This window comes from Prionailurus bengalensis, chromosome A1, assembly GCF_016509475.1.
Source record: "Prionailurus bengalensis isolate Pbe53 chromosome A1, Fcat_Pben_1.1_paternal_pri, whole genome shotgun sequence".
Classification (NCBI taxonomy): Eukaryota; Metazoa; Chordata; class Mammalia; order Carnivora; family Felidae; genus Prionailurus; species Prionailurus bengalensis.
In genome coordinates, this window is record NC_057343.1 from 1783656 (window position 1) to 1794196 (window position 10541).

The 10541-nt window shown below is 40.2% G+C and overlaps 1 protein-coding gene across 4 annotated transcripts in view; it reads right to left on the reverse strand.

Annotated features, from left to right (window-relative positions):
• The window catches only part of EEF1AKMT1 (EEF1A lysine methyltransferase 1), a 42767-nt gene extending 36516 nt beyond the window's left edge, over positions 1-6251 (reverse strand). For 3 of the 4 annotated variants that reach the window (XM_043574840.1, XM_043574850.1, XM_043574831.1), the window contains exon 1: positions 6120-6226. The gene's annotated coding sequence lies outside the window, so the exon portion shown is untranslated. Of the gene's footprint in view, positions 1-6119 lie in introns of all 4 variants that reach the window. The other variant, XM_043574859.1, reaches the window with a different exon arrangement.
• Positions 6252-10541: the final 4290 nt, after the last annotated feature.

Consider the following 10541-nt stretch of genomic DNA (forward strand, 5'->3'; position numbering starts at 1 on the left):
TTGCAGCAAAGGAGTAAGCAACTTTGGCCACTAGTTTGGCCCTGTAATTAACTGACACCAAATAAACAAATACGAAACCGAAGAACACACGATTTCAAAAGTTCCCGGAGCAGTTGGTACGCAACTTGTGGGAGCCGAGGTATGCAGTAAGGGCTCTGTCCTGCAAATACTGGGGATCTGTGTTCTGATCACTAACTGCTGCTTCTGATCGTGGAGGCGGGGACACAGAGTCAGGCAGCCATTACCACAAGGCTCCCACTGTTGTCATTACTTCCACCTCCAGCTGAAGCAACTTTCAGGGGATTTAAAGGGCCAACACTTCTTTCCTTGCTTTATTTTTCTCTTTTTCTCCTTTTGGGAGCCAGACATTTAAGGACTAGATCATTACACAAAGCAACTGCCATACAGGGGAATTTAGGTCACTGTACATGCCCAGGAAGAGGTGGAGGCTCAGAAAAGAACTGGATAAGTTTACACCTCAGGCTGACACTCAGCACAGACAGCCCTACAACAATCAAAAAACAAAAATAATAAACAAAACAACAAAAACAGCAAATCCTTGGGAAGGGGGAGAATCTGATTTCCAGAGTTCCCACATTATTAGATTCAAATATCCAGTTTTCAATCAAAAAATTACAAGGCATACAAAGAAAATGGAAAATATGGCCCATTCACAGGAAAACAACAGAAATCACCCCTGAGAAAGATCAGATGGTAGACTTACTGTCTGAAAGATGCTCAAATAATTAAATGAAGATATGGGGAAAACTAAGAAAATGATGTATGAACAAAATGGAAATATCAACAGAGATACAAAACATAAAAAGGTATCAAAAGGGAATCCCAGAGCTGGGAATTACAATTACTGAAATGAAAAATTCACTAGAGGAATTCAAAAGCAGATTACAGTGGGCAAAAAATCAGCAAACTTGAAGATAATTGGAATTACTGAGTTTGCTGAAAAGACAGAATGAACAGAACCTAAGGCCATTGTATCAAGTGGACCAAAATACACATTGTGGGAGTTTCAGAAAGAAAAGAGAAAGGGACAGAGCAATTCTTTAAAGAAATAATGGCTGAAAACTTCCCAAATTAGGTGAAAGATAGAACTATAAACACGAAAGAAGTATAATGAACTCTAGTATGATAAACTCAAAACACCCACACCAATACACATTATAATCACTATTAAAAGCCAAAGACAGAACCTTGAAAGCACCAAGAGAGGTGACTTGTCACATGTTGTCACATAAAAGGGCTCACCACTAAGATCATCAGTAGATTTTTCATCAAATTTTGGAGGCTAGATAGCAGTAGACTGATACACTCAAAATGCTGAACAGAAAAAAAAAAATCAACCAGCAACCCTATATCTGATGAAAATGTCCTTCAAAAGTGAGGAAGAAATTAAGACATTCACAGATAAAGAAAAGCTGGAAGTTTGTTACCACTAGAACTGCCTTGCAAAAATTGGTAAAGTGAGTCCAGCAGGTCGGAATAAAAGCACACTAGGCATGCCTGGGTGATTCAGTCAAGCATCTGACCCTTGATTTTGGCTCAGGTCATGATCTCACAGTTCATAAGTTTGAGCCACGTACTAGGCTCTGCACTGTCAGTGTGGAGCCTGTTTGGGATTCTCTCTCTCTCCCTCTCTCTCTGCCTCTCCCCCACTTGCACTCTCCCTTTCTCAAAATAATAGACTTAAAAAAAAAAAAAAGAAATGAAAGGACACTAGACAGTGTAGAGTCATATGTAGAAAAAAAAAGATCTCAGGATCTCAGGAAAGGTAAATGTGGGCAATTATAAATGCTAGTATTACTGTAACTTCAATTTATAACTCTACTTTTTGTTCTCCAGATTTAAGAGACTGATTGATACCCAAATGTCTATCAACAGACGAATGGATATACAAAGGAATATCATTCAGACTCCAAAAGGAAGAAAATTCTGATACATGGCTACAACATGGATGAACGTTGAGGGCATTGTGCTAAGTGAAAAAAGTCAGTAACAAAAGACAAATACTCTATGATTCCACTGATATGAGGTACCCAGGGTCATCACATTCACAAAGACAGAAAGTAGAATGGCAGTTGCCAGGGGCTAAGGGGTGGGAAGAATAGGAAGTTGTTTAACGTGTATATAGTTTTAGTTTTACAAGATGAAAAGTGTTCTGGAGATGGACGGTGGCAATGGTTGTGCAACAGTGTGAATTATTAACACTACTGAACTGTACACTTAAAAATGGTTAAGATGGTAGATTTGATGTTACGTGTATATTACCACAATAAAAATATTGGGGGAAAATGTCATTAGAGTGGATATCAACGGACTGTTAAGCAAGGTAATTACATTGTTGTCATGGCTCTGTTGTCTGGTTTCCCTGAAGACGTCATATTTAAGCTAGGATCTAAAGAAGTTCTCCCATCGGCAAAGAAAGAAGAGCATTCAAGGTAGAAGAAACAGCATCTGCATCAAGTGGTTGGTAAGAGAACTGATGCATTACACAGTTTGAAGTAAATTAGGCGTAATTTCAAAAGAATGGCCTACTAATTCAGCAATAAAACAATGTCTGCAATGTACTGTTAATTTGAATTTTGTTGTTTTATAGTTTTGTTTATACTGAATTTGAGAATGTGTTAAATTCTGTAGTTGTGGAAGAATGAAAAGCAGGATGAATTATTTACCTCTGAGGTTTTAACTTAGAATAATAATAACTTAAATCAACATTGAGGTGTCTGCAAAAGTCCCACTGAGGAATGGTATGAAGGCTTTAAATTAGTAATTTTAGTTTACTGCGAAAAGCACAAAGAATAAATTTTTAGGAAAGCATACCAGGAGCTCTCAGGCTGGAGAATTTCCAGGTGGAAATTCCAAAGATTGGTGTGTGTGTGCATGCCTAACTGAGAAAGACTAAGAAAACATAGCAAACTGATCTGCAACCTACTAAAAGGTCTCATTTTGGTTTGGTATTTCAGGATTAAGAGTTCCTTTCATTCAGGAAAAGAATTGGGCAACTATTAAAATCCAACGTCTCCTGGCAGAGTTGAAGTGTACAACCAGTTTCTGATCAAAGCTGTACCATGATACTGACTAGAAGAGGTAAATGAAAAAGAAAAGTATGTACGTGTTAATGTATGTATGTACAGATATATGTGTGTACATCCATATAGGCACATGTACATATGTATATGCTTGTCACAGACAGGAATATTTGAATTTTTATTTATTAGTACTAAGCACTTTCCACAGCCGCAAATGTGGAGAGGGCTTTCAAACTGCAGCTTGAAATCTGTTAGCTAATCATTTGGAAATAAAACATGAGGGGCGCCTGAGTGGCTCAGTCGGTTAAGCAGCCGACTTCGGCTCAGGTCACGATCTCGCGGTCCGTGAGTTCGAGCCCCGCGTCTGGCTCTGTGCTGCCAGCTCAGAGCCTGGAGCCTGTTTCGGATTCTGTGTCTCCCTCCCTCTCTGACCCTCCCCCGTTCATGCTCTGTCTCAAAAATAAATAAACGTTAAAAAAAAAATTAAAAAAAAAATAAAACATGAAAACCATAAAAAGAAGACAGCGACATTGTGTGCAAAGTAACAAACTCCAAAAAGGAGTTTAAGAGAACTGTCTACTTTCATGGCGGTAAAAGGCAATTACACTTCAATCCATACCTTAGCATGAATTTTGTCTCAAAATAAAATTTTATCTTAAAGGTGATCAAATCCGTTCATTTGGTAATCATTTATTGAGGAACTGCCTTGTACGAAGCACTGTTCTTGGTGATAGAAATCAAAATCCCAGTCCTCTTGGAGATTACACTCTAGTGAGGCACAGACTATATGCAATAGAAATATAAAGTATGAGTTGGATGATGATAAGATCAATGGAGGAACATGTGGAGAATGAAGGGGCTGCCAACTTTAGCAATCATAGACTGTTTTCTACATTATTAAAGTGAGCTCAAGACTGTATCACTTGTTAAATGGGAAAAACTGAAATTTGCTTATGTAACAAACATTGCTACAGACTAAAAGAACTTCAGTTTCAATACACTAATTTTTTTACTCAAGTCACTACTTCATCCTATCTTTAGTGTTGTTTACACATTTTCTAAGTGGGTTTATGAAATTGATGTAAAGAGATGTTCATGTCCAAAAGCGTTCGGGAGTGCTGTATCATCTTATTATCGAACGGATGCTGAACCTCACATGGCTCAAACGTGAGAACCGTGGTTCTCACAGGAGATTTTGCAACCATCTGCCCCAGAAAGGGAACATTCGGCCATGTCTGGAGACGTTTCTGGTTGTCAGAACTGGAAAGGATGCTACGGGCATCTAGCGGGTGGAGTCCAGGAACGCTGGCAAATACCATTTACGAGACGGTCCTCCACAACAAGCAACTGTCTGGCCCCAAACGCCTCCAGTGCCACGGCTGAGAAACACACAAATGACTGTGATAATGTGGTGAGCCTTCTATTAGAAAAGCACTATTTAGTGCCATGGGATCAGAACGGAGAGCATGTACCGGCAGAAAACAGAAGTGAAACAGCAGGTGGCATTTTAACCTGGCCTTGAGGGAGAAGAAAAGATGAAGAGTGAGGATTACAGAGGGAACAGCATGAGCAAAGGGCCGGACACATTAACGTGCAGCATCAGTAGGGATTAGCAGGCTCCTAGTGTACTGTGGTTGCTCTCTATTGCTTTAAACAGTACTTAACTCAATACAACTAGTGTAATCCTAAAGAGCAATATGCAAATCCAATTACATTTCAAATGTATACAATTCTACAATTGCTATATATCAGTTTTACTTAAAGCAAGCCACTCCCTCCCCCACTGTATAAATTCACACAGTATGGTATTGCCTTCTGCAAGTTATTTTAGTCAAGTAGGTGTGATCCAGTGGGGTGAGCATTAACTTAGAATTCATCCCAGGCACTTAACTGGGGGGTGCGGTGGGAGAGAGGGGAAATCTGAGGTAGTCTGTGAGGCTCCCTCTGGGAACAGGTAAGAATAATCTAGATGTTCCCTACATATATTTTGCATATTGCCCTATGATTCTACCCTGAATCCGATTTACTGTCAGAAAAGGGCCATAATCTTTCATTTTCTTTTTATCTTTGCATATGTAGTTTTCCCTGCCTAAAATGCCTCCTTTCCTCTCGTTTTCTAAAATGCTATTTATCCTGTTATTTAAAAAATTAACTTCAGGGGCGCCTGGGTGGCGCAGTCGGTTAAGCGTCCGACTTCAGCCAGGTCACGATCTCGCGGTCCGTGAGTTCGAGCCCCGCGTCAGGCTCTGGGCTGATGGCTCAGAGCCTGGAGCCTGTTTCCGATTCTGCGTCTCCCTCTCTCTCTGCCCCTCCCCCGTTCATGCTCTGTCTCTCTCTGTCCCAAAAATAAATAAACGTTGAAAAAAAAAATTAAAAAAAAAAAATTAACTTCAAAAAAGTGAGGCTAAATTTACCCAGGGCGAAACACATACAGTCCCCAAGTGTACAGTGCGATGAACTGCGACGTATACCTCCACGTGACCTCAACCCCGATCAAGATACCCTTCCGGTCTTACACCTCATCCCCTCCCCACCCCGGAAGTGTCCCCGGCCCCAGGCAGGTCCTTTACTTCGATCATACTGTACCACTAAGACGCTACTGCCCTCGTGCACTGCCAAGTGTCGCGTGTCCCCGCCAGCCCCTCGGGGGCTGAGGTCTCGCGTCTCCACTCTACACCCCGCGCCCGGCAGAGAGGCCCTGCCTCCTCAAGCCCCGGCAGACAGGTGTGGGGGCTCGAACGTCCTGGTCAAAGAAGCACAGGGTAGTGGGCCCAATCCCACTTCTGAGCGGAGCGGAGTTCTCTTACTGCCCTGGCCTGGGGGTTAAGTTTTCTCCTCCGCACCCGGGCCGCCTAAGCCCAGGTTGGGCCGCTCCTCACCGGCCCCAGCCCACGAGGCCAGGTCACGCGGCGCAGGAACCGCGCTCCCTCTCGGCTCGGCTGCAGCTCGCCGTCCGTCCCCAGACACCATTAACTGAATCCCTCCGCCCTCACTGCACTGGCGAAAGGGTGACGAACGGAAAAAAGAAACCACAACCGACTCCGAAGCCGCAGACCAGCGCGGAAGCGACCCCACCTTCGCGCCCAGGTTCGTCCACTCAGTAGCCACGCGTGCGCAGTCACCCTCAGGTGCGACAGGGGTCGAGGCCGGCCCGCGCGGGCCCGCGCCGCGTCCGCGCATGCGCACACCCTCCGGCCCGAGGGCGCTTCCGGAAGACCCCGGAACGCAGTTTCCTCCAGGCGTTCCAGTCCTGCCTTTAACAGAGTGTAAGGGCGTGCTGTTGATAGGAGTTGTCCCCTCCTGTCTCTATCTTATAAATGACCTCCAAGAATAGTGGCAATAAAAAAAAAAATAAGGTTTTAATTAGATTCTCTTCCAATTAAACGTATTCCAAGTAGCTATTGGCACTTGAAACTGGTATGTTTCGCAAACATTAAATTTAGGCCTTTGTCTATTTAGTTTACTCGGTCTTAGAGGAATTAACACATTAAATTGAGGGTTTATATGCAGGAAGACTCTCAAACCCTGCACTTTGCTCCTATGATTTGCCTATCCAAAGTTAATGTGGTTAATGTAAGTCTAGTTATATGCATTTTTCATTTGGGGCTTAGCTGCAAAAAATGGAGGAGATGCAAATGAGTGCACGATCTGATCGGTAAACAGATGATGCAAGGTAGAGGTCTTCATGCTGAAATAAGACCAGCTACTAATTTGGCAAACAACGCAATTATGAGGCAGCAACATTCTCCACGAAAACGATGGATACTATTTGGTCAGCTGACTTGCCATTACTCTTTCATTCAACGTATGTGAAGACCTCTAGCACAGTACCTACCACATAACAAGAACTTAATGTAGGAAATGTTCCCCTTCACCTTCGCTGTTACCAAGTCGTCAGATTTACTTTCATTCCCCAAGGCAATCTATATTATGTTCCTACCTTCCTTGCCTTCATTTTCTTTATTAATTTTATTATCTTGCTAAGTTTTATATATTCTCCCAAATACCTTTAAATCCTTTCTGGGACAAGGTGAGGATATAAATGAACTGCTGAGCTGCCAAACGATGCCATTTGGTAGTTCGTGAAAGAGGTTTACAACTTTGTGAGTACCATGCTTTCTATTTTAAATATAGTTTCCGGGTCTGTAACAACCCATGCTTTGTTTTGTTTTTTTTTTTACTTTGAAAGTTTCGAACTGATGACAAATCTACTAAATACTTCAAAATCAGATGTAACTTAGCAAAAGAGCTGGAAAGAAAAATGTAAAACTAAAGGAAATCAATAATAACATGAACCAAGAAATAATTAATAACCAACTTTTATGGCAGTATATTTTTACAGAGGTAGTGTTCCATATATACAAGACTGCCTTGGCTTCTAAATTAACAGAAAAGTTTATGCTAAAGAAAATTAGTTTTGGCTTGAAACATCTTTTTAAGCGTTCAAAGTTTCAATTGCTTTCATATCATGTGAGACACAATAGTTACCTTCATGTAATGCGTATGACATGTTATTTTTATAATTAAAATGACCTAGATGTCAGAAAGTTCATATAATTATACTTCCACCAAGAGCGCTGACTGGCCAGACAGCATGTCTGATACATGAAGATTAGAATTTTCCTGGTGAAACATTTTCATTGTAATTTAATGGTTATTAAAATCATAGAAAAATGTAAAACATCAAAAGCAATTGGACTGGTACTGAAGTAAAGTGAAGATTATTTGTCAAGTTAGACTTGAAAGATGCTTTCAAATCAATTTCAATTCAGGAATTACTCCTTTGTTTATTCAAAAATTATTTTTGTTCATCTCACTACTCTTCAGAAATGGTGCATAAAAGGAACAAAGATTACCCTGAAAAGGTTTCTTAAAAGATGAACTTACACTCAAGTTTTTCCTTTTCTAAAAAATAACTAGAAATTACCTATAATTACAAGAACAGATTCTGGTGTTTTTCTTCCATTCTCCAAGTACTGTATTACCAAATTACTCAAATTAGCCTAAGCATGTTGCAAAGGATGTTCCCTAGAATTCTAGTCCCATAAGATGCTTTGAGAAGAAACCATTAAATAAGCTGATGAAAACCTCATTAAGATCTTCTAGAGCTCCTGGGGGCCCCCCGGAGCAGGGGAGGTCAGTTGGTCGGGTGACTGACTCTTGATTTCGGCTCAGGTTGTAATCTCAGTTTTGTGAGTTCAAACCCCAAGTCTTGCTCTGCACTGACAGTACGGAGCCTGCTTGGTTGGGATTCTCTTCCTTTCTCTGCCCCTGCCTTGTTGGTGCTCTCTCCAAAATAAATAAATTTTTAAAAGATCTTCTAGAGTTTTCTTATGTGCATTAGTGTAGTAAAGCTTTAACTTCACACAGGAAAAAAACAAAACAAAACCTTGTTTCATTTCTCCAATTTATTTAGTAACAGCTAAGTTATAAAGAATTAGTGATTGGGGCACCTGGGTGGCTGAGTCAGTTAAGCATCCAACTCTTGATTTTGGCTAAGGTCACGATCTGTTTTGTGAGTTCGAGTCGCACACTGGGCTCTGCACTGACAGCAGGGAGCCTGCTTGGGATTCTTCTCCTCTCTCTGCCCCTCCCCCTGCTTGCACTCTCTCAAAATAAATAAACTTAAAAAAAAAATTAGTGATTCATGAAACCTACTTTGGGAATCACTGTTATGATTTTGTTGTTGTAGAATTACGAGGTGAATATTCAACAGAAACTGAAACCACCAACTTAAATAGATCAATTTTCTCATATAGAAAAGAAGAAAAACTAATATGGTGAACTCTATTCCAATACTAACATGGTGGTTGTGGCTAGGTCACATTTTATTGATGTTTAGATACTACAGTACTTAAAAGTAATTAATGGCTACCAGGTATTGGACTTTATATTAGAACACATTGATGGATCAAAATGTGTTCTTAGAAACAATCTTTAAATATAATGCAATCTATTGAGCACCTATTATTATATCCAATGACCATGTTTAAAATTTTCCATTTAGGAAGAATGAACATTTATGGTCCTATGATATAGAGGATATATTAGGAATTGGATTTAGGGCTCTCTACCTCTCCCCTGTACTGTACCAGTTCGTATGGCTTTACCAGGTCGGTCCTCAGAAAGGACTATCCAGGGCAGTGCAGTTTTAAGAAGGGGTGCAAATGAATATTGCAGCCTAAGATCTCAGGATGTTAGAAGACTAACCCTGGCAGCAAAGTAAGCCAAAATGAACACTATCAAAACTCAAAACCGCTAACTACTGTGGAAATAAAAATATTTATTAGCACACCCCTATTTAACTGTCCTTTGCTTCAGTTTTTTTCATTCTTCGACTCCAGGAATCCTCAGAGACTTACCTCAGTTCACTGTCATGCTAGATGTTAAAAATAACTTCCCAGGAAGGAGGTTGGTTCATGGGCTAGAACTAAGGCAGTGCACTGCTATTAGTACTGTATGGGACTTCTGAGCAGAAGACTTTCTCATTAGTTTCACCCAACATGCCTTTGCTTCCACTTAGTTTCAAAAAGAGAGTCCAACTGAACTGCCATTTGAAATGACAAAGAACGCACAAGACTCCATCTGGGATGCGACGCTTAAAACACAAACAAAAATGTCAACCTAATCAATGCACCAAAGGCATTATTCACAAGCCACTCAACATAAAATGACTATTTTTAGAGAGAACCATTAAAGATGACTATTTACAAACACTAATTTTTATATTTGGGGCCTTTAAAATCATTTATGGCTCTCTTCACGAGACAGGTGATCAGCCTGTGCTTGAGGTCCCCCTCGAATGTAAGAGGGGTAACAAATACTCAACATGCGCTCTACCTACTGTACCTCTTAAACAACCTGCTTTTTCTTATCTACCCTTGGAGTGGAATTACATTTCAATATAACCTAAGAAATACCACTATAAGTCAATGAATATTCAAAGCAAAATCAAGTTTAAAATAAATATATTTCAAAATGCATTTCCTTTTCTTAAAAAGATTACTTTTCCACCACACATGTTTACAAGATTTCAGATTGGGTGAAAGGTGAGTGTGTAAGTCTAACACAGAGCAGGATGGCAATTCTCCACTTTCCCTGAAAAGGCCGAAAAGAAAGACCCGAACTACTAAAAATATTTACTACAAATATGCCCAAGTCCAGTGATTTAACTAGTCACTCTGAAAATGTTTCTAAAGCCAGGAGTTGAGATAAAAATAAATATGTTCAATATTACAGAATATAAACAAAACCTTTTCTTTCGGAATCCTGAATACTCTATTAAGGTTTGGGTATTTTCCCAGAAGGTAATGCAAATCTTTATCTATACAGATATGTCTCGTCCCATGTTTTTAATTTAAAATTATTTTATGACTGTGTAATGTCCCCAGTGTCAATCATCCTATGATTGTAAATGAACTAGCACCATTTCAATAAGCTTCATAAAATAGCCTAGCTAAATACCCATGAACAAATCACACATGGTCAAAACAAAAA